General features: G+C 39.7%; 1 long non-coding RNA gene across 1 annotated transcript in view; it reads left to right on the top strand.

Moving 5' to 3' along the window:
• The window catches only part of LOC140497301 (uncharacterized), a 139967-nt gene that overhangs the window by 99311 nt on the left and 15929 nt on the right, over positions 1–24727 (top strand). The gene's annotated exons all lie outside the window — the stretch shown is intronic.

Below are 24727 nucleotides of genomic sequence, written 5' to 3'. Positions count from 1 at the left end.
CCATTGTATCTGCCTGCTGCCCACTGATGCTGATACCACCTCTCCTGCTACCTGGGGCGAGTGTTGAGGGGACCCTACTCCCCTCTCACCCAGCTGTGAAAGCCCTCCCACACTGACCGTTAAAGCCTTCTTTGTCATTTGTGTGTTGAGGGAATCTGGGGCCCTCTCTGCCCAGAATTCTGCCCTGGAGCCTTGTTCAGGTCATGTTCCTCCCCATGCTGTGCAGCCAGGGCTGGGCTCCACTCTACTCAGCATCCTGTGGGATAGACCTTTACCGTCAGCCTTCCAGGTTATATTTGGCTGGAAATCTCTTTCACTTTGTCGTTCTGTGGCTTTTGCTGCTCTAGAATTTGTTTAGTCATTTTTTACAGGTATTTTGTGGTCTGTGCGGAAAGTGCTAGAGTATGTGTGTCTTTCTACTCTGCCATCTTGGCTTCACCCCTCCATTCTAACTTTTAAAGAACTATTTTCTTCAGTTAACTTTTGAACCTCCTTTTTAATTTGCCTAATTCAGCTTTCTAAAGCATTCTTCTCATTGCCTTTTTTGGACCTCTTTTACCACTTGAGTTAGTCTGTTTTGAAAGATGTTATTTTCTCTGGCATATTTGGAGTCTCCTTTAGCAAGCAGTTGACTCACTTTTCATGATTTTCTTGCATTGCTCATATTTCTCTTCCCAATTTTTCCTCCACCTTTCTTATTTGATTTTCAAAACCCTTTTTGAGCTCTTCCATGACCTGAGACCATTTCATATTTATTTCAGAGATTTTGGATGCAGAAGCGTTGACTTTTATGTCTTCCTCTAATAATATGCATGGTTCTTCCTCATCTGAAAGGGTGGAAGAAAATACCTGTTCCCCAAGAAAGTAACCTTCTATAGTCTTTTTTTCCCCTTTTTTGGCATTTTTCCAGTCAGTTGCTTGTCTTTTGAGTCCTTTGTCAAGAGGAGGGAATACTCTAGGGAACTCTACGTTCTCAGTTCCTCCAAGGTGGCACATTCAAGGGAGAGGAGTTTATTCCTTCCCTGGCCTGTGCTTTGGTCTGGGAGCAACCATAAGCACTCTTCTGCCCATGATCTGCAAGTAGGATTCCCTCTTCAGAGCCTCCACCAACTCTATCATGCCAGCCAGTGTTCCTTCCCACCCCAGGGCTGCCTCTCACAGCTGAGACCCAGATCAGCAGTTCGATTCCCCCAGGGTCTTTAGGCTGAGGGCTACAGAAATGGATATTGCCACCACTTGGGACCAGGGCTAGATCACATTCCCTTCTCACCCAAGTGAAAGAGCTTTGTAACTGACCTTGAAGCTGTCTCTGGCTTCCATGAATTTCTTTCTAAAAAAAATATTTTGTTAACAGCATTTCAAGATGATAAAATACATGACTGCATTTTATTTTCTACTTTTAAAAATATTATTCTGAAAAAGGATTCCTAGGCTTCACCACTTTGCCAAAGGCATTCAGGACACATAAAAATGACTTCTTGTCCAGTTCTTGATTTGCCCAGTATCAGAGGCACAAATAGAGGTTTTGATAATTCCTTCTGACTGTAAATGTATTGCTCACTCTACTATGCTATGGTGGTGGTTGTTGAGTGGTTTTAATTGTGTCTGATTCTTTGTGATCCCTTTCTGTGGATTTCCTTAGCCAAGATACTAGAACAGTTTGTCATTTCCTTCTTCCACTCATTTTACAGATGAAAAAACAGAGACAAACTGGGTTGTGACTTTACCTGGGGTCACACAGCTAGGAACCAACTGAGGTCAGATTTACACTCAAGTTGATTACTCTCCTGCTCTCCAGGCCTGATATTCTGTCCACTGAAGTGCCACCTAGCTGCCCTTTTATGCTATGACACCTCATTTGTAAATGAGAAAGCTAGGGTTCAGATTCCTAGAAAGGAATTTACTCAAAGTCATTCAGTTAATTGGAGACAGAAAGTGGATTAGAATTCAGTTCTCTTGATTCACACTTTTTCCCATGCTATTCCCAGCAGATCACTCTCTTTTTTGATCACTTTTCTTCTCCTTTAAGTGTGATTCTCTTGCTAGGATGGCAATACTTTCTAACTGCTGTAAAGTTCAAAGAGGAAAAGTAGACTCATGCAACTGGGAGAACCCTGAAATTGGAATTCAGAGTGCTATCTCTTCCTCTACCTGTGGGGCCATGAATAAATTACTTAACCTCTAGTCTGAGCTTCTGTTCTCTTACCTGTAAAATGAGAGGGTAGGCCTAGATGACCTCTGAATCATGGTGAAGGACCTTATGCTATAGGATGACTGAGACACTTAGCCTAGAGAAAGCTTGAATGATAGCAATGAGTGGAAGGGCCACTAGGTGGAGTAAGGAATAAAGTGCTGTGCCTGAAGTCAGGAAGACTCATCTTCCAGAGTTTAAATCTGACCTAAGACACTTAGTAGCTATGTAACCCTGGGCAAATCACTTAACCTTGCTTGCCTCAGTTCCTCATCAGTAAAATGACCTGGAGAAAGAAATGGCAAACCAGTTCAGCATCTTTATAAAGGGGTCACAAAGAGACAGACACAATTAGAACCGCTCAACAACCACTACCATGGCATAGTAGAGTGAGTGATACAATTACAGTCAGAGGTTATGATCAAAGCATCTATTTGTGTTTCTACTACCGGACAAATCAAGAAATGGACAAGAAGTCATTTTTACCTTTTCTGTGTGTCCTGAATTCCTTTGGCAAAGTGGTGAAGCCTATGAATCCCTTCCCAGAATAATGTTTTTCAAAGCAGAAAGTAGAATGTAAAGGATCATTTATTTTATTATATTGAAATGCAGTTTTCAAAATATTTTTTAAAAAAGCAATTCATGGCTCCTCGTTAAGAACTGTTAGACTAGATGGGCTCTAAGGACCCTTTCATCTATGAAACTCCAATTCCATAGATTGCCAAAGATAAATTTATAAACAGTATTCACAACTTTGCCATGTGCCCCAAAAGGCAGCTCCTGGAGCTTCATTTTTCTTTCTTCATCTAAATCGATGCTTTAAAGGTCATCTTCTCCCCCATTGAAGCCAAGTCTGAAAGGCACATGCAAGTAACCTCATAGGTCTGACTTTCATTCACTCCCTTCCTGATCAAAAGGACCTGAGTTCAAATCATACTTTTGACACTAACTACTTATGTGACTTTGGGCATGCTAACATATCCAGCATCTTTGCAAAGAAAACCCAAAACGGGGTCACAAAGAATAGGACACAACTGAAATGACTCAATGACTGGAAAGTATGCTGACACAATTCAGGAAAAATTTGTCAGATTTGGAGTTGTACACAAGTGGAAAGAGCTTCCTCATAAATAATGAGTACTCTCCCATCCCCAACTCCAACCCCAGAAGATATACAAGAAGGATTTGAATGAGTACTTCTTTGTTTATTCTTTTCAGATACAGGTCAGCCCAAATGGACTTCAAAATCCCATCTAACTGAAATTCTGTAATTTTGATTCTTCCCTGATGTCAACTTTCACTTATGGAGATTTTCTTAAACCTTCTTTGCTTCCCTCACTAACCTGCTGTGTATTTATTATTCATAAATTTATCTATACCCTCTTGAAATATTTACAACTTTTGATGTTGTGGATAACAAATTCCATATTTTTATGGCCCAGCAGTAGGCCTTTCTTATTATTGGCCAGCCAAGCAAACAATATACATTTATCAAGCCCTCTAATGTGTTTGGGAAGGAATATGGCAAAGCAAAAGATCATCGAGAGTTAGGAGATCAGAGTTCTACTCCTGGCTTTGGCATTGACTATATGTGTGACCTTGGGCACATCTCTTTACCTCCAGGGGCCTCAGTTTCCTCCTCGGTCAAATAAAGGGGTCGAGTGCATTTAGGGTGAACTAGATAAGGTTTAATGATCTTCCGAGTTCTAACAATCTATGGCTACAGACAATTGCAAAGGAATATGATGAAAAATGCTGCCCACCTTCAGAAAGAGAACTGATCAACTCTGAGTACAGATTAAAGCATACATTTTTCACTTTCTTTCGTGTGTGTATGTGTGTTTCGTTTTCTTTTATAACATGCCTAATATGGAAATATGTTTTGCATGACTTCATATGTATAATCCAAATCATATTGCTCACCTTCTCAAAGAGAGGCCAAGGGAGAGAATTTGGAACTCAAAACTATAAAAAAAGATTTTGTAGAATTCCTACTTTAGGTGTGTATTAGATGAACTGACCTCAGGGGCTCTATATAAATCAAATTTTATGATTCCGCAAATAAAGTTTTAGAGGTGAATTGGAAGTGTTGATGGGACATCCAAGTGCAGATGTCTGGTAGGCATTTGAACATGTGGGCTCTTCCTTATCATGACAATGGTTTTATTCATCTCTTAATGACTCTTTATTACTTGTCCTACAGCAGCTGTTAAAAATCTCCTCTTCTCTCCTTAAGGGCCTGACTTCTCCCCTCAGGCAGCAGACTTTTTTGGAAAGATTGAGATCATTTGACTTGAACTCCATCCTCCATGCCTCTAACCTCATTCACAGCCTCACCCAATCTCTCCTCCTTCCTTTCAATGTCAGGAAGAGGTAGACCACCTCTTTGCCAAGATGAATCCTTGGTCCCATCCATCTCTCCAGTGGCCTTGCTCCATATATTGTCCTTTCTTTTATTCTTTTTACTTGTATTCCAAATTTCTGGTGAGAAAAGGGACTTAATGAATATTTTGGTTGATCCAATTTCTTCCCCTCCACTAGCCTTGCACCCTCAGCCTACATATATGCTCAGATATCTCTTATCCTTAAAAAAAAAGTTTTCAACCCCATTTCTTTGATCAGACTATCCTTTCAAGCTAATACCCTTCCTCTCTTCCCTTCCATTGAAAGACTTATGGAAATAGTAGTTGATGCTCATTTCCCCCACTTCACTTTATTATTCTTCAACACTCTTGCATCCCCATCAACTTACTGAAATTACTCTCTCCAAGGTCATCAAATTCTCTTTATTCCTAAATCTAGTATTCTGTTTCTTTTTTCACTTCCCTTGATTTCTCTCTAGCATTCAGCAGACAGTGTACTCTTATGATTTCCCCCCTCTGACTACCATTTCTTTGCTCCATTTGATAGCTCCTTATCATTCTCTTTCCATCTTCTTACTTGCAAAAGGCTATAGCCATGGGAATATTTGAGATCCCTGACAGGGCACAGATAAGATTAGATGATCAAGGGTAGAATTCTCACAGGACAATCTTATTTTGGAGTAAGGATGAAGAAGAGAAATCAGGAAAGGAGGAAGTGAAGTGGTAGCAGAGGTAGTCCAGTTACGGAGACCAAGAGAGGAGAATCTATTCAGAAGGAAAGTGTGCAGTTAAATTCTGCTTGGTGCCAAGGAGAAGGAGACTGAAAAAAGTCACCAAATTTGGCAATTAGAAATTCATGGTTGTCCTTTAAGAGAAGAGTTTAAGCTGACTTATGTAACTATAAATTCAGCTATCATCTTACAAAGTGTCAGGGTTAAAAGCTTAAGGTGTCAGATTTCCTACTCTGTAGGTGTGCATCCTAATTCATCACATTTATACAAAAGTATTTAATTCTAAGGCACTTTGTAAATTTCAGAACTATGCCTTTTCTATGTAGATAATGGAATTATTTCTCTTTTTGCAGATGTGGTACAATGCTTTTAATTGGTATTGAGCGTCAATCTGTATAGTATCTGGTATATATCACCTCTATTTCTAAATATTGCATTCTTCTGACTGTTTTGCTGTTAAATAAATGCCTTGTCAATAGCTTGTCCTGTGGAACATAAACTGCTACCAATTTAGGCTTTTTGATGACTATGTTTCTGACTGCAGTTTGCATTATATTACAGTTTTCCAAATTTGGCAACTAATAGAGTTATTAGCCATACATCTCATGTCTTTTTTAAAAGTATATAAAGATTTTACTGTAATGTCAACTAATTAACCACATGTTAAATCTCTTGAATCCAGTGTTTCATTGGATTCTTGTGATGGCAATGTCAAAAAGCTCCCTTTCACATCCAATGAAACTATCATCCTGTTTGTCCTATTCTTAACAAGAAATTATGTCTTTTAATATGACACCACTTGTCACCACTGATATTAGTGATTTCATATTGTTTCTTACACTGGACTGCAGACTTATATAGCATTTAAGTTTTTAAATCTTGTGGGAGGGAGGTTATTTTCATTTTTCTTTCTGTAAAACAACTGGATTTTGTTGCTAGTGACATGTGTAAGACTCAAGGCATGAGACCATTGGTGAATCAGGTCTACTGCTGTCATTGTTGGGAATCCTCAATATATCAAACTTATATTTACAAAGATACATATACATTCCTTTATTTATTAGTCGATCACCAGATTGATGTTAATGTAGTGAAATATTTGTAGGCTGATTTCAGAGATATAATAAGATACTGTGAAAATAAAAGCTTAATAAATGTTTAACCATAAAAAGGAAGAGTTTCAGTAGGATGAAGGGGACACAGGATTATTACATGGAGTTAAGGAGATGAGAAAGTGGAGGCTGAGAAAGCAGAGTCTAGAAGACCATTTATGGGGGATGCTGCAAATGAGATTCATGAAGGGGGTTGGATTAGATCATCTCTGAGGTCCTGTCTAACTCTAAACTTGTCATCTTATGATCCTCTGCCCTCAAAAATACCTTACAATTCTATGATTTGATGGTTTTGTAAGCTCCTTCAGAGAAGGCAATGTTACATTCTTTGTATTTGCGTCCCTAGCACTTAGTGCAATTCTTGGCATGTCATATCATTCATACTTAACAAATACTTGTTGAGTAACTGAATGATTGGTAAGTTGAAGGAGACAGAACAGAGCTGCATGGTCGGGGCAACAAAAGTACAGAAAATTCAATTACTCAGAATAATAGTAACTAGCATTTACATAATACTTCAGGGTTTGCAAACTTAAAAGTTCTCTGTAGGTATTATCTATTATAGTAGCAATGTGGGGCAGTAGAGTGCAAGGTCTAACATCAGGAAAGCTCATTTTCCTGAGTTCAAATCCAGTTTCAGACACTTACTAGCTGCGTGACCTTGGATAAGTCACTTAACCCTGTTTGCATCAGTTTCTTCATATGTAAAATGAGCTGGAGAAAGAAGTGGCAAAAATTGCAGTATCTATGCCCAGAAAACCCCAAATGGTGTCACAAAGAGTTGGACATAATTGAAATGACTGAACAACATAAAAGTCTGCAGAGGCTGGATTTGAACCCAGATCTTCTTGACTCCATGGCTCACTTTCTATCCAGATCATTTCACTTTTGAGGTATATATGGACAATAATGATATGGTTTCCCCAAGAATAACTGATATTGAAGTGATGATTTTCTGAGGTTTCTAAGGACATATAATAAGCTGCCAAAATCTTTAAGATGGGATGAGTTTAGGCATCTAGAGATTTGGTCAGATTGTCCAGCTGTCTGAATTTGTATGTGACCCATTACTAATGGTGAAAATTATATTGCCTCCTTAATTAGATTGATTAAAATAGCCCAGCCCCTGTAAACACGTTGCATATAATCTATCCTTTGGGGACATTAAAAAAAATAGAAAGAGTTGACATTTCAAAAGTGGATGGAGTAGCATAGCATTTGTGTAATTGATTCAGAATGCTTTCTGTTAAGTAAATCATAGCCAATCAAGATCTGTCAATACAATTTCCTACTAATTGTCACTGTTTACCATGGGTAGAATGATGAGTTTGGGGGGGAGGCTGGAGACCAGGGCACCTGGAGCTCTTGATTTGGAGAAACAACTGGAATAGGAAGAGATTCCATATTTTTGGTGACATTTTCATATTTGCTATGTGATATTTTGAGGAGGCTTTTCATTTTCCAGGAGATCAGCAAGGGAAATAATTTGCCCAGGGCCACTCAAGTAAGAGGCAGCACTGATGTAGACCTCATTTAAATGAAAGTAGGAGGATGGAGTAGATGATTTCTTTAAGTTTCTCTCAGGTAGATAAACTAATTATTTTCATATTACTGATACCTAGTGAGATTGAGTGTGATTAAGAGAACACTTTGGAATAAGTTGAAAGAGCCCTGGGCTTGCTCTGGGTTCTAGTCCTATGCTAGAGCTACCTCCTAGCTGAGCAGGCAGTTTACTTCTCTGACCTCATGTGAAATGAAAGAACTTTTCAACTCTGCAGTCTTGTGACTTTGTCCAAGGTAAGTAGAGGAATATGGCTTAGAACCCAGATTTTCTCTTGATTCCATAGGCATTGTACTTTGCAATCAGTATCCTGTCTCTGGTGGAAATGTGTTTGCTATTTCAGGCAGTGGGGTTCTCCTCTTTTAAATGAATGAAATCTGAGGAAATGCCCAGTTACCCTTGCTATCCTGTTCCTATGATTTACCCACCCAAGATCAGTCTGAGATGGAATTCTCTATTCTTCAACCTGAAGATAAACATGAAAAGGGATCCTGCATTTTTTGGAATTCACTTTCTTGAGGAACTGGTTTTGCATCATTACACTATTTGGAACTGTCCTGCAGGACAGGTGTCTCCTCTTGAGGCCTCCCCTTGTCCTATGATACCCACCTTCTCTGGCCTCACACAGAATTCCACTAAGGATTGGGATCACCCTTAGTACCAATCAAAACCAATTTGGTTGTAGGTGGAATTCATAATCAGATGTTCTTTCTTCCCTAGTACTCAGGCAGCTCATCTGCCAATGTATCACCAAGGCAATATTCACAGCACTATGACCATGAATATGCCAGTATATTCATATTATCAATCACAAAATATAAAAGACTCTCCATAAAGAAAGCAGAATAAGTTATTTAAACACCAGAAAGCCAATTCTCAGAAGGAGAAAGCAAAATCTGTCATGGTGACCAAGAAGTTAGTAAACATGATCACAGCAGAGGCAAAGCCCTTCTCAACCCCCCCCACCCCCCACCCAGTCAGGGCCTTCTCAACTATCAACTGTTACAACGTGTTAGTTGGGCCTGTGTCAGCTGGCCTGTGTTCTTTCCCCTCTGACCTGACCTGACACCACTCACTCACTTCCTGTTGTGCTCCACCCTTCCTGTTCTTCCTTTCAACAAGCTCTTGCTACCACATGTGACCCAGGCTTCCAGGTGATTAAAGCAATCATATGAGCCTATTAATGAATAAGAAAGATCTTTCCATTTAAATTACTGTTACATTTGGTCCCAAGAGATCTCATATTCATTACACAGTTTGGTGGGGCAACTGGTATTACAAGCACCCCATCATTCAACTTCAACAAATGGGACCCAAAATCTTCCACAACTACTTCCTGCTGAGATTGGATGTAGAACTGTCCTTGCCCCAAACAGTCCCAGGTGAGAGATCAGTTCTTTAGCTGGCATCTGAAGTTTAGTCAACTTCAGATCCAGAGACGACACATCACTGTTGTGTATAGGAAGTGACTTCTGGCTTAAGCAATCAGGCATCTGCTGGTAGAAGGGTGCTAAGCTTATAGGAAACCTAGCAAACAAGTTTAACAGATGAAAAGACAAAAAATAAACAAACAAACAAAACAAGGAAACAATAATCAGAAGCAGGGTAGATAGGGTCAGTTGTGGTTCTGGAGTCCATAAACCCACTCTCACAGCCTCATTCACTTTAGAATATATGAGTTAAGGGTACAATTTGGTAATCATCCTCTCCTGAACAAACAACAGTTACAGTATTAACTTTCCCATGTACTATAATTTCTGGAGCTTTTGGAACATTGGCTGGCTTCCATTTTACTCACACTTTAGATACTGGTTTTATTCTTTCAGTAGAATCCAATATTTCAGTTACTCTGTTAGTTATTTCAGAAGGAGGGTAAGTTTTCACAAGTGGTCTTGTTTCACAAGGAATAGTAATCACTTGAGAAAAAATGACTCTAAACAAATTCTAGAGCAAGAGAAGCCACAAAAAGACAGAGTGAATGAGATTTCGAGTCTGGAAGGCCAACAGGAAAGGTCCATTGCACCAGACAGAGTGGAGCACAGCCTGGCCTTGGCTATGGAGCAGGCACAGGACTGGAGTAGGATTCAAGGCGTCACCAGCAGCAGCTGGAATTCCCAGATTCCACAATTCACAAATGCCAAAGGCAGCTTCAAAGGTCAGTGAGAAAGCTATTTCACTGGCATGAGAAGGGAGCAGGGTCCTCCTGCCCTAACCCCAGCCTCAAGTGGCCCCAGATGGTGGCAGCTTCCATTGTTGGAGCCTTGACCTAAAGATTCTGGGGGAATTGAGCCACTGATCTGGATCTCAGCACTGAGTAGCTGCCCTGGAGTGAGGAGGCATTCTGGCAGTGGAGCTGGAGCTAGTTGTGGAGAAGGAATTTTACTGGCAGATCCTTGGCAGAAAAGAGTGCTTGTAGTTGCTACCAGACCAGAGTGCAGGTCAGGAGAAGAGGAAACACCTGTCCCTTGAGTGTGCCACCTTGGAGGAATTGAGAACTTACAGGTGCCCAGAGCATACCCTCTTCTTGACAAAGAACTCAAAAGTCAAGTAACTTGCTGGGAAAATGCCCCCAAAAGGGAAAACAATGACACAATAGAAAGTTACTTTCTTGGTGAGCAGATATTTTCTTCCATCCTTTCAGATAAGGAAGAACAATGCATACCATCAGAGGAAGATCTAATAGTCAAGGCTTTTGCATGCAAAACTTCCAAAATAAATATACAATGTTCTCAGGCCATGGAACAGCTCAAAAAGGATTTTGAAAATCAAGTAATAGAGGTGGAAGAAAAGTTGGGAAGAGAAATGAGAGCAATGCAAGAGAATCATGGAAAACGAGTCAACAGCTTGCTAAAGGAGACCCAAAAAATGCTGAGGAAATTAACAGTAAAAACAGACTAACTCAAATGGCAAAATAGGTCCCAAAAGTTAATGAGGAGAATGCTTTAAGAAGCAGAATTAGCCAAATGGAAAAGGAGCTTCAAAAGCTCACTAAAGAAAATAGTTCTTTAAAAATTACAATGGAACAGATGGAAGCTAATGACTTTATGAGAAACCAAGAAATTACAAAACAAAACCAAAAGGATGAAAAAAATAGAAGACAACGTGAAATATCTCATAAGAAAAACAACTGACCTGAAAAACAGATCCAGGAGAGGTAATTTAAAAATTATGAGACTCCCTGAAAGCCAAGATCAAAAAGAGCCTAGACATCATATTTCATGAAATTATCAAGTAAACCTGCCCTGTTGTTCTAGAACAAGAGGGTGAAATAAATATTGAAAGAATCCACTGATCACCTCCTGAAAGAGATTCAAAAAGAAAAACTCTTGGAGCCAAGATGGCAGAGTAGAAAGACACACGTATGCTAGCTCCAATCCCACAGCCCATAAAATATCTATAAAAAAGAACTCCCAACAAATTCTGGAGCAGCAGAAGCCACAGAACAACACAGAGGATGAGATTTCTGTTCCAGAGAGCCCAGAAAACCTCTTACAAAAGGTTCATCGTGCCCCAGACCCAGAACAGAGCCCAGCCCTGCCTTGGCCATGAGGCATCCAGAGGAGCAGATCCGAGCAGGCTTCAGGGACAGAATCTCCAGCAGCCATGCAGGTCCCTCCACCCACGGACCCCAAAGGTTGGTGAGAGGGTCTTCTCAGCTTGCCAAGAGGGGAGTGGGGTGCCCCCATAACTCAGGCCCCCTAGGCAGCAGCGGAGGTGGGAGCAGACCAGGGCTCCCCAAGCAGGCAGGAGCCTGGATCCATTGTTGAAGGTCTCTGCATAAACCCCCTGAGGGAACTGAGCCCAGGAGGTGACCCTGCCCCTACCTGAGCACCTGAGCTTAATCTCACACTGAATAGCAGCCCCACCCCCACCGAAAGCCCTGAGGCTGGGAAGCAGCATTTGAATCTCAGACCCCAAGCACTGGATGGGAGGATCTGGAGGCCAAGTGGGTATGAAGAGAATACTCAGAAGTCAAGTCACTGGCTGGGAAAATGCCCAGAAAAGGGAAAAAAACCAAGACTATAGAGGGTTACTTTCTTGGTGAACAGGTATTTCCTCCTTTCCTTTCTGATGAGGAAGAACAATGCTTATCATCAGGGAAAGACACAGAAGTCAAGGCTTCTGTATTCCAGCCCACTCAATGGGCTCAGGCCATGGAAGAGTTCAAAAAGGATTTTGAAAATCAAGTTAGAGAGGTGGAGGAAAAACTGGGAAGAGAAATGAGAGACATGCAAGCAAAGCATGAAAAACAAATAAACACCCTGCTAAAGGAGACCCCAAAAAATGCTGAAGAAAATAACACCTTGAAAAATAGGCTAACTCAATTGGCAAAAGAGGTTCAAAAAGCCCATGAGGAGAAGAATGCTTTCAAAAGCAGAATTAGCCAAATGGAAAAGGAGCTTCAAAAGCTCACTGAAGAAAATAGTTCTTTCAAAATTAGAATGGAACAGATGGAGGCCAATGACTTTATGAGAAACCAAGAGATCACAAAACAAAACCAAAAGAATGAAAAAATGGAAGATAATATGAAATATCTCATTGGAAAAACAACTGACCTGGAAAATAGATCCAGGAGAGACAATTTAAAAATTATGGGACTACCTGAAAGCCATGATGAGAAAAAGAGCCTAGACATCATCTTTCACGAAATTATCAAGGGAAACTGCTCTGAGATTCTAGAACCAGAGGGCAAAATAAGTATTCAAGGAATCCACAGAACACCACCTGAAAGAGATCCAAAAAGAGAAACTCCTAGGAACATTGTGGCCAAATTCCAGAGTTCCCAGGTCAAGGAGAAAATATTTCAAGCAGCTAGAAAGAAACAATTCAAGTATTGTGGGAAAACAATCAGTATAACACAAGATCTAGCAGCTTCTACATTAAGGGATAGAAGGGCATGGAATAGGATATTCCAGAAGTCAAAGGAACTAGGACTAAAACCAAGAATCACCTACCCAGCAAAACTGAGTATAATACTTCAGGGGAAAAATTGGTCTTTCAATGAAATAGAGGACTTTCAAGCATTCTTGACAAAAAGACCAGAGGTGAAATGAAAATTTGACTTTCAAACACAAGAATGAAGAGAAGCATGAAAAGGTAAACAGCAAAGAGAAGTCATAAGGGACTTACAAAAGTTGAACTGTTTACATTCCTACATGGAAAGTTAATATTTGTAACTCTTGAAACTATTCAGTATCTGGGTACTGGGTGGGATTACACACATACACATGCACATGCACATGCACACACACATAGAGACAGAGTGCACAGAGTGAATTGAAGAGGATGGGATCATATCTTAAAAAAATGAAATCAAGCAGTGAGAGAGAAATAAATTGGGAGGAGAAAAGGAGAAATGGAATGGGGCAAATTGTCTCTCACAAAAGAGGCAAGCAAAAGACTTATTAGTGGAGGGAAAAAGAGGGGAGGTGAGAGAAAAACATGAAGTTTACTCTCATCACATTCCACTAAAGGAAGGTATAAAATGCACACTCATTTTGGTATGAAAACCTATCTCACAATACAGGAAAGTGGGGAATAAGGAGATAAGCAGGGTGGGGGGGATGATGGAAGGGAGGGCATGGGGAAGAGGGAGCAATTTGAAGTCAACACTCTTGGGGAGGGACAGGATCCAAAGAGAGAACAGAAGCAATGGGGGGCAGGATAGGATGGAGGGAAATATAGTTAGCCTTATACAACACGACCATTATGGAGGTCATTTGCAAAACTACATAGATTTGGCCTATATTGAATTGCTTGCCTTCCAAAGTGAAGGGGTGGGGAGGGAGGGAGGAAGAGAAGCTAGAACTCAAAGTTTAAGGAACAACTGTCGAGTACTGTTCTTGCCACTAGGAAATAAGAAATACAGGTAAAGGGGTATAGAAAGTTATTTGGCCCTACAGTACAAAAGAGAAGATGGAGACAAGGACAGAGAGGGATGATAGAAGAGAGAGCAGATTGGTGATAGGGGCAATTAGAATGCTCGGTGTTTTGGGGTGGGGGGAGGGGACAAAAGGGGAGAAAATTTGGAACCTAAAATTTTGTGAAAATGAATGTTAAAAGTTAAACAAACAAACAAACAAACAAATAAATAAAAAGAAAAAAAGAAAAACTCTTAGGAATATTGTAGCTAAATTCTTGAGTTCCCAGGTCAAAGAGAAAATATAGCAAGCAGACAGAAAGAAGCAATTTGAGTATTGTGGAAATACAATCAGGATAACACAGAATCTGGCTGCTTCTACATTAAGGGATTAAAGGACTTGGAATATGATATTCCAGAAGTCAAAGGAACTAGGATTAAAACCAAAAATCACCTACCCAGAAAAACTGAGTATAATACTTCAAGGGAAAAAATGGTCATCCAATGAAATAGAGGACTTTCATGCATTCTTGATGAAAAGGCCACAGCTGAATAGAAAATTTGACTTTCAAACGCAAGAATCAAGAGAAGCACCAAAAGGAAAGAGAAATCATAAGGGACTTGTTGAAGTTGAACTGTTTACATTCCTACATGGAAAGATAATATTTGTAACTTTTGAAACTTTTCTCAATATTTTGGTAGTTGGAGGGATTATACACATATATATGTAGACAGAGGGCACAGAATGAGTTGAATAGGAAGGGATGATATCTAAAATAGTAAAATTAAGGGGTGAGAGAGGAATAAAATGGGAGGAGAAAGGAAAAAATGGAGTGGGGCAAATTATCTCCTATAAAAAAGGCAAGGAAAAGCTTTTTCAATGGAGGGGAAAAGACAGAGGTGAGAGGGAAAAAGTGAAGTTTACTCTCATCACATTTGACTTAAGGAGGGAATAACATGCGTACTCAATTTGGCATGAAAATCTATCTTACACTACAGGAAATGGGGAGTTTGATCTAAAAGACCTACAAAATGTCCTTCCAGCTCTAGACCTATGATCTTTTGAACTGACTTCTCTGACTGTTCAGGAGTGCCATGAAATGGGTGCTATTTGGCATTTCATGACAGAAAAAGGACTTGCCCTACTTCTACTTACCAGACTATTTGGGTACCAATAAGGAAGATTGTGCTTCAAAATATACTACAATTCCAGGTCTATCCTTGGATTTATTTCTTAGGAAGGAAGCTCAAATCTAGACTAGCATATATTATGGGAAGTAGGCCACCTTAATTGTGGATTTTCACAATCATGTAAATCACCCACTCTCTTCTGAGAAAAATGCAACATTTAAAAACCTCTGAGAGAGAGAAAGACTTCTTTTAGCTTTTAAACTGGTTGGCTCAAACAACTCCAATATTCTCCAGCAAGACTTTGCATTTGATGCCCCCTAATGTAGAGAAAAGGAAAATAAAAGAGATCATTAGAACATGTGAAATTGCCTAACTCTACATCCCATTGAGGTCCTCTTGGCAGAGAGTCATTCCTCTTCCCTTAGTGATCTCTCATTTGCTTGACAAAGCTGCCTTCAATTAGGGACCTTCCAGCAAGGCAGAAACTAGCGTGGATCAAATAGGGCTTTGCCACAGAGTTCTAATATACAAGGGAATACGTGTTTTCCCAACAGAGAACATCATGCACTTGCTGTTCCCTTGTATTGGCTTGTGCACTGTGTAATACAACCATCTTCCCCTTTCCATGTTTCCATGGCACTTATGCAAAATTGACCATGTACTAGGGCATATAAACCTCACAATCCACCGTAGAAAGGCAGAGATAGTCAATACAAATATAAATTATGTGTAATAAAAGGCCATGGAAAGATAGAACAAAATTAGTTGGAAACTAGCAATCCAATCCTAAAGAATGTGTGGAGAAACAATTCCCATTATGGTGACTTTCTCTTGGGCCCTCATTTTTCCCCCTTAATTCCTATACAGACTCTCTGATGATTTGCTGCCACCTTCTGGCACAATTGAATTAGAAATGGGTGTAGGCTATAATTTCCCATCTTCTTAGAGTATAAAGTAGACCTGCACACCTTGGTAGTAGGTAGGGGCCAAAATTAAAATAGGCTTAATTTCCTCAGGCTGAAGATAGGTTTTTCTGGCTCACTTTCCAGGTAATCTAATTAATGACTAAACTATTTTTCAAAAACACCTTTTTCAAAAAAAATCAGGACATAATCCAGAAGCTACAATCGGGAAACACTTCTTTGTGGAGTCACTTTCAGTAGAAGACTTCCCAGCAGCAACAATTTCTTTAGAAATCTTAATACCAACCTTAGTAGATGCTTAGTTTTCTGAATGTTTTTTCTTGAAATACTATTGTTTCCCACTGAGATTTTTCAACAATTTGAACACTTTATTTTCCTTTGGTGTCCAATTTGCTTAAGTCAGGACATTTTGATTTGAAATGGTGATGATGACCGTGTTCCTTCAGAACAACTATCACTTCTCAGTAAACAAGACACCATAAAGTAGCTATTTGTCCACTCTGGAGTAAATGTTTCGTTTTGTCACTCCTTTTACAAAATCACCCCCCAAACTTTAATGTTATAAGTAAAACATCTCCACAGCAACTGCTCACATGCAAAGAAATACTGAACTTGTGTGTCTGATCTTGGAGAGAACATCAAGATACTCGTGTAGCTTGGAGGGTGGCTGTGAATCTTGGGAGAGGAAAAAGCCACCACATTGTTGCCACTCACCACATAGTGAGTGTCAGTTGTGTGGGAGAAAGATGCATTGACTTTGTCCTTGTTCAACGCCAGTAATGGCCAAAGATACAGTGAAAAGTTATGACTCCCACTCCTCTAAGACTGGAGACAGACTAAAGATGGTCAGTTGCCATGGGTCACATGACAAACAGAAGAGAGTGTGCAGTGACAATTCACCTGCCAAGTTTCATGGCAGACCCCACAGTGATTAGTGGAAGGCAGGTTAAGCAGGGCATGGACAAATCACTCATTACATCTTTACTTTCTTTTATGTCCTTTACATTTTTTGCAGGCTGCCCAAAGTCTTTTGGTGGGCCACAAATAAACCCACAGGCCTTATGTTGTGTAGAACTTGTCTAAGATTTACACTGTCATGAGTACTGCCACAACCCTTTTCCCTTTGACTGTCTTTTGTATCCAACCCTATTCAGCTATTTTTGCCTAGGGTTAAAAGATTCATAATCACCCTTCTGGTTTTCAAAAGATCTTTTCCAGTAGGAGAAATGGGGTAGCAATTGATGCCATCCCCATGAAACAATGGTTATATTAACCAGATCCATATTTATTTGTGTCTACATGGTAGCAAATGACCAATCAGTTAAAGAATAAAAAAGGTCCTTTAAACTGGTCCTTCGACTTAAGAGGGTCACAAATTCAGTGAGAAGTATCAAATCCACAGAAAGAATTGAGCAATGTCTGGAAGGCAGCCAGAAATACTTTAAATGAGAATGTGGATTCATCTTAATGCTTACAAAGTCTTCTGTAGATGCCTAAACTTCCAGAACTGAAGCAATTCTTGAACTTATAGAAATCCTCTTTTTGTCCCCTGATGGTAGTGAGTACCTCTAGGCAGCTCTATAGAATACAGAGGCTGTTTTCCAAGAGTTGAAATCTCTGGGGGTTCATTGGTTTATTCCATTTCTGGCAGTTAGACAGAAATGTCTGATATAAAAATAATCCTATTATCTTTCATTGCATTTGTATGTTTAATTAAAAACCTCTCAGCAGCTCAGGGCCTGGCACCCTCCACTGATCAGTAAACTCTATTGATTACTTAGCACTCACCATAAGAAATAGCAAAGAAAAGACATATTTTTTTTTTTAAAACTTGGCTCGTTTGTCTTGGATACTAGTCCAGATCTGCTCATTGCTTTATCCCTTTGTCAGTTTATATGGTCTGACATTCAGTGAATTAATCAGCAAGCCAGCAGTTGTTAGTGTTCTATACTAAGTCTATGGGATGATCCAAGCACAACAAACGGGAAAAACCCTGGAGAGATACAAACTGGATTTAAATCCTAAATCTAAGGCCTTAGGCGAGTCCCTTTAGCCTTCTTGGGCCTCAGTTTCCACAACTGTATGGTGAGAGGGTTGGACTAAATGGCCTGTAATGATATTTCTAGCTTTAATCCATGATCCTATGATCCTCGGTAGGCATTGTGCACTCTGACAGCAAGGAACTTCTAGTTTAAAGGAGGAGATATGAGAAAACAAGCACTTGAGCATAACAGATACATACCCAGAGCCAGTGGCTACCAAACCAACTACATGTGTGTTAGGATAAGAAGCAAGGGGACCTAATGGAGAGAGTGCTGATTCAGTCAGGAAAACTGATACTCTGATACTTACTAGCTGTAAGAGATTTACAACTTCTCTGAGACTCAGTGTCATCATCTGTAAAATGAGAATAATCTACATGTATCTCACAAGTAATGTTCTGAAATAATGTATGCAAATTTCATGCTCCAAGTATAAATGTCAGCTATTATTATAGATGTGTGAATGTTTGTGAATGTGGGAGGGCAGGAAGAGTGATGGGGGAAGGATATCAAGCTCTCATCTGAGAAATATTTACTGAGCAGTGGGTGTGTTTGAATATACGTAGGCATTGCCTAGATTTTAGAATATTAGAATCTAGTCAGGATGGAAGAAAAATATCTAACAATGTCAGAAAGTATTTGAAAGGCAGCATGGTACAATGGGGAAGGCTTTGAATTTGAAGTTAGAACTGGATTCAAATCCTAGCTGTGCCACTTGTTCATTGTGAGACCATAGTTTACTTGGGGAGCTGGGTGGGGCAGTAGATAGAGTACAGGGCTTGGAATCAGGAATACTCACTTTCAAATTCAGTCTTAGTCACTTACTAGCAATGTGACCTTGGACAAGTCACTTAAGCCTGTATGCCTCAGTTTCCTCATCTGTAACATGAGTTGGAGAAGGAAATAGTAAACTACCCTATCATCTTTGCCAAGAAAACCCCAAATGGGGTTGAAGGAATAGGTAAGAGGAGGTAAGATTTCTCTCAAGGAATTTCTGCCTTCATTGACTATAAATGGCTCTGCCTCAGAGAGGGGCTGACTTAGCATTCTTTATGAGACCCTTAACCCAAGACACTATCTTGGATAATGGAACTTTTGCCTTTGTCTTAATATTTTGTGAACATATACTTTGTTATGGTATGTTAATGGTAAAGAAAACACAGATATTCTGGGTTGTAATTTCAATTAAAACTTTGTCAACTATTATTGTATTTACAACTTATTCGATTAAGAAAATTCCTTTCTCAATGTATAGTTAAACACATATAGAGACCATAAATCTGAGGGACACAGACATCCTTGAATTGTCCTAAAACAGATTTAAGCCTGATCGTCCTTGCATCAGACAGTCAGAAGTGTCCTTCTTGCTGCATGATCACGTATCAGTTAACTTTAAGGGAATGAACAATATGAATTTGGCTTGTTTGTCTCTTTTAACCAAACTTCCAGCTCAACAGGTATGGTGCTATGACTTGGATAAAACCTATGGACTAGCAGACAACCTTGCCAACAACAAAGACTCAGGCACCTCAGGATTTATTTTTTCTGGAGTTTAACTTTGACGGGATTGGGGGAAGTTCCTCTATTCCCAGCTTCTAAAGGACTCCCACTAGTTTGGTTGAAATCTGAAATTTCCTTTTAAAAGTAGCTCAGGCACAGGGATCAAGTCTGCAGTGAAATGATTTATATAGATCCCCTGGACCTAATTATCCATCTAGGAAAATTAGCTATGGGTCAACCAAAAACTAAAATTAGAAATCCAACTGACAAGACCCCTGCTTCTTATATGTAAAGCTGTTACCAAGCTGATCACAGATATTTCCAGAGCTAGTATCTGTTAACTAAAGATAGCCCTAAATTATGTTGGCCATGATAGGGCTCTTTTGGACCCACTAAAGTTATTTTATCTTAAAATCAAATTGAATTTAAAGGCCAACAAAACATCTAGCCAGGAGTAGAAATGTTTTCGTCTTGGGCTTGCTGAAATGACTGAGGGAGAGCAAAAGACAGGAGCCTCTTTCCTTAAGACTCTTAGTACTGGCTAACTGCTTCTATCCTAAGGGCCCCAGCCTGTCCTTCGTCTTCACTCCCTCTGCCCAGTTTCCCACATTCTTCCCTGACTTCCTTTATAGGTTCTGATCATGTGAAGGGTAGCCGCTCTTTGTGGTTACCAACTCCTTACTTGCCTTCCATTACCTGCTCTAGCCCTGAGGAGGATAACCATGTTCCACTGCTGTTGCCTCCTTTCCTTCCCCCACTTCCCTTAAGGCTTCTGATCTTATGGAGGACTGATACAATCCACCTACAGACAACGGGCCTGAACCTATTCCCATCTGGGCTTATCTGTTTAAGGTAATCAGTCAGAAACTTCCAAGACACCAAGACTCTCCCCGTAATGACTTATAGGGATGTTTCAAGAAAAGGTTGCAGGATGTATCCCTATTTTGTCAGGTCTTGAATCTTTTCCCAACCCCCTTCCTTTGGAATAATAACAACCAGTTCATGATGGGGATTTCTAGTAAGCCCCTGATTCCCCTCTCTCTGTCATTAATTGTGAGTTCTCCTTGTATCTATACTGTCAATTTGTCTCTCATCCTGTATCATATGTCTGTATCATATGTGCTGTGAATGAGTCTGTTACCATGTAATATTTAGAATGCAGGCAGTCAGAGACTTCTAAGGGCTGCATCTAGGGAAACAAACAAAACTGGAAAACTTTTCCTTGTTGCTCCAGTCTGGCCAACCTGGAATTAAAATGGAAAATTAGATGGAGCTAAAAATAACATTTTAGCAAATTCTATAGGTTGTGAGATTAATCATTAAAAAGTTTGGAAACTGATCATTTGAAATTACTGGAAAAGGAACTCCTGAGACTATCAGTAATTCCAAGAGCTCACCTTGCTAAAACACACACTCTCAATCCTGATCATTTAGTATTCCCCACTCCCTCCCCAAAAGTTAAGAGGGTATCTCATTATGGGGATTTTTAACATTCACAAGGATTTATGCTAACTCCTCTCATCCTAGATCAAATTATGCAGAAGAGAATGAAGGAGAAGGGTAAGGAGAGCAATTCACAGACTGGCAGTGATCCTAATAGTACTGTGACCCTAGGCACCTTGTAGCCCACTCTTCTAGGTAAAGCTTGGAAATGTCAGCTAGGTCCCATACATTCTGCCCACTCTGTACCAGTATATGAAAACCTCCCCAGCCTTAGTAAATTCTGCAGGGGGGTGGAGGAAAGGGGGAAGGGAGAGGTGGATATTCTGGGCTGCTGATGAGAATTCCCTAACTCCTCTATACAAGAATTATCACCACTGGGACACCAACCTCTCTGCTGTTGGTAAATTTCACACTTTTCTGTTCCAAGTGCAAAAAAATGTATTTTATCTCTGTTTCACCTGTTTTCTGATTTGTAAAGGGAAAATAATAATGGTTGTTATTACAGGATCAAAATGATATCATGATTGTAAAATGCTTATAATAATGATATATATTAAATACAATATTATTATTCTCTCTAATTTAATGTAATTGTTAACTTTGAAGTAATTGTTTTAATTACCAAGGGTAATAAGATCAATAATTTCTGGGAGGCAGAGCCAAGATGGTAGAGTAGCAGCACAGACCTGCAGGAGCTCTCACCCCAAGGACCTTAAAATACTTATAGAAAATGACTCTAAACAAATTCTAAAGTAGCAGAAGCCACCAGGTGACAGACTGGAAAAGATTTCCAGCCTAAGACATCCTTGAAGGCAGACAGGAAGGGTCTATCTCACCACGCTCAGAGCTGAGCGCAGCCCAGCATGGGTCACGTTGTACAGATGGGCACTTCAGGGCACAGAAATATGGACAGTTGCTGTGGGTTTCCAGATTTCTCAACCCACAAATGCCAAAGATGATTTCAAAGGTCAGTGAAAAAGTCCTTTCCTCTGGGTGAAAGGGGACCATTGTCTGGACCCCAGCCCCAACCCCAAGACAGCTGCAGCCACTGCCACAGTGGCCCCTTCTGGAGTTCTCAGCATACAGACCATGGGGAAATGGAGTGGCTGATCTGGGTCTCAGTCCTGAGTGTTAGTCCTAGAGTGAGGAGGATCATTGGTGTGGCAGAGTTGGTGGTGGCTGTGGGGAGGGAATCCTACTCACAGTTCAAGGGCAGAAAAGAATGCTTGTCATTGCTCACAGACCAGAGTACAGGCCTGGAGAGGAGTAATTACATTTCCATTGATTATGCCACCTTGGAGGAACTGAGAACTTAGAGGTGCCTAGACTAAGAAGATTGCTTTCAAAAGGTATTTTTCCATCTTTTCAGAGGAGGAATATCAATGCATACAACCACACAAAGAACAAAGCATACAACCAGAGGAAGATAGCAAGGTCAAGGCTCCTACTTCAAAAACCTCTAAAAAACTACAATGGTCTCAGGCCATGGAAGAGTTCAAAAATTACTTTGAAAATCAAGTAAGAGAGATAGTGGAAAAATTGGGAAGAGCAATGAGAGCAATGCAAGAAAATCATGAAAAATGAGTAAACAGCTTGCTAAAGAAGATCCCCAAAAGTGCCAAACTAAATAACACCTTTAAAAATAGACTAACCAAAATGGCAAAAGAGGAGCAAAAAAACAATGAAGAGAAGAATGCTTTAAAAAGAATTTAATTGGCCAGATGGAAAAGGACTTTCAAAAGTTCATTGAAGAAAATAGTTCTTTTAAAATTAGTGTAATAGAGCAGATAGAAGCTAATGACTATGAAAAACCAAGAAATTATAAAAGAAAACCAAAAGCATGAAAAAATAGAACAAAATGTGAAATATGTCACTGGAAAAACAAACGACCTGGAAAATAGATCCAGGAGAGATAATTTAAAAATTATTGGTCTACTTGAAAATCAGGATCAAAAAAGAGGCTAGACATCATCTTCCAAGAAATTATCAAGGAAAACTGTCCTGATATTCTAGAACCAGAGGACAATATAGAAATAAAAGGAATTCACTTTCCTTCAGATTCCTGAAGGAAAACTCCTAGGAATATTTTAGTCAAATTCCAGAGCTCCCAGGTCAAGGAGAAAATATTACAAGCAGTTAGAAAGAAACAATTCAAGTATTGTGGAAATGAAATCAGGTTAACAGAGAATTTAGCAGCTTCTACACTAAGGGACTGAAGGGCTTGAAATGTATTCCAGATGTCAAAGGAGGTAGGATTAAAACCAAGAATCACCTACCCAGCAAAACTGAGTATAATACTTCAGGGGAAAGGATGAAATTTCAATGAAACAGAGGACTTCCAAGCACTGTGTGTGTGTGTGTGTGTGTGTGTGTGTGTGTGTGTGCATGCATATATGTAGATGGCTATGGGTATGTATGTATATGTATATCATGCATGTATATGTATATGTTTATTTAAGTATATGTATGTGTATATGTATGTATGTATACATATATACATAGAGAATATGGGATGAGTTGAATATGAAGGGAAAATACCCAAAAAAATACAATTTCCTGTTGAGTGGAATATACTAGGCATAAGAGAGAGGGAGAGGTAGAATGTTACAAATCATCTCACATAAAAGAGGCAAAAAGAGGTTTCCCCATGGAGGGGAAGAAGGGGGGGGGGAAGAAAGGAAACAAGTGAACTTTGCTCTTACGGGATTTGGTTTAAAGAGGGAATAACACACACTAAATTGGATATGGAAATCTATTTTACCCTGCAGGAAGGCAGGGGGGAAGGAGACTGGAGAAGGAAGATAAAAGAAGGAACAGCAAATTGGGGAAAGGGATAATCAGAACCAAACACTATTGTGGGGGTGACAGGTCAAAGGAAAGAATGGAATAAATAGAGGGCAGGACAGAACAGAGGGAAATGTGGTTAGTCTTTCACAGCATAACTGTTATTGATTTTGCATAACTACACACGTATGACCTATATCTAATTGCTTGCTTTCTCAATGAGAGTGGGTAGGGAGGGAGGAAGAGAATAAGGAACTCAAAGCCTTAAAAATCAATGTTAAAATTATTTTTGCATGCTACTGGGATATAAGATGTACAAGCAATGGGGAATAAAAATCTTTGCCCTACAGAAAAATACAGGAGACAGGGATAAAAGAAGGGAGGGTGATAGAAGGAAGAACAGACTAGGAGAAAGGGTGGATGGGATGAAAGCTGTTCTGGGGTTAGGGGTGGGAGAGATGGGGTGAAACCTTGGAATACAAATTCTTGCAAAAATCAATGTTGAAAACTGAAAAACAAAGTTTATATATATATATATATATATATATATATATATGCATATATATGTATTTAAAAATCAATAATTTCTACATGTGATAATCTAGAAATACTATTAAGGTAATCTGAAGTTACTGTTTGTATTATTTCTGAAATTGTATTGTATTTCTGAATTTCTCCTAGATTGTGAAATTTGAGAGAACATTGTGAGGTAGACATGTTCTTAAAGCAATTTTAACTTGGATCTTTCTGCATATGAATTGGACTTTTAAAAGGATGTAACCAAATTAGATGATTTGATATTTACTATGATAGCAGATTTTTCCATTTGAAATCTTTACTGTTATGAAAATACATATGATGGTTCTCTGACACGGGGCCAGAGGATCACATAGCACACAGTGCAGAGTGTCTCCCTGCCATAGTCAAGTTGAACAGGAAACCCCAAGTGGTCTGAGGCCGTGGTGGCACTGCAGAATCTCAGCATATCATCCCAGGATGGGAGTCCAGTGGAACCAAGCAAGAGAGCCATGGGGACCCAGGAAATTGCAGCAACTGCTCCTGAGACAATGAGCCCACAGATTAAAA

The sequence above is a fragment of the Notamacropus eugenii genome, chromosome 3 (genome assembly GCF_028372415.1).
Source record: "Notamacropus eugenii isolate mMacEug1 chromosome 3, mMacEug1.pri_v2, whole genome shotgun sequence".
Classification (NCBI taxonomy): domain Eukaryota; kingdom Metazoa; phylum Chordata; class Mammalia; order Diprotodontia; family Macropodidae; genus Notamacropus; species Notamacropus eugenii.
This window is presented reverse-complemented; position numbering and strand designations above follow the sequence as displayed.